Genomic DNA, 553 nt, shown 5'->3' on the forward strand with positions numbered 1-553 from the left:
CTGGGATTACAGGCATGAGCCACTGTGCCCCTTTATAGCAATTTTAAAAGATATTGGTTTTAAAAATCTGAGTTAAGGTAAGGCACAGTAGCCAACGCCTGTAATCTTAGCACTTTAGGAGACAAGGCTGGAGGATTGCTTGAGGCTAGGAGCTTGAGATGAATCTGAGCAACACAGTAAGACTCAGCCTCTACAACAAAATAGAAAAATTAGCTAGATATTGTTGTGGACACTTGTAGTCTCAGCTACTCAGGAGGCTAAGGCAGTAGAATTGCTTAAGTTCAGGAGTTTGAGGTTGCTGTGGGCTATGATGACATCACTACACTCTAGCCTGGGCTACAGAATGAGACCCTGTCTAAAAAAAGAAATGAAAAGAAAAGAAAAAAGAAAATCTGAGTTAAGATAGTCAATGGCAAAATCAGTTTTTAATAGTACCTTGAATTCTATAGAGTTAAGCCTTCCACTTATTAAAATGTCTATCAAAATAAACATAGAAATACTGACTGTAATCTTTACACAACTCACAACCAAGTTGGGCGTAAAGAAATGGTTC

At 38.2% G+C, this 553-nt stretch overlaps 1 protein-coding gene across 2 annotated transcripts in view; it reads right to left on the bottom strand.

The window, feature by feature from the left end:
* The window catches only part of MANSC1 (MANSC domain containing 1), a 28,670-nt gene that overhangs the window by 7,172 nt on the left and 20,945 nt on the right, over positions 1-553 (bottom strand). The gene's annotated exons all lie outside the window — the stretch shown is intronic.

Source organism: Otolemur garnettii, unplaced genomic scaffold (assembly GCF_000181295.1).
Source record: "Otolemur garnettii isolate 467f Iridium unplaced genomic scaffold, OtoGar3 scaffold00124, whole genome shotgun sequence".
Taxonomy (NCBI): domain Eukaryota; kingdom Metazoa; phylum Chordata; class Mammalia; order Primates; family Galagidae; genus Otolemur; species Otolemur garnettii.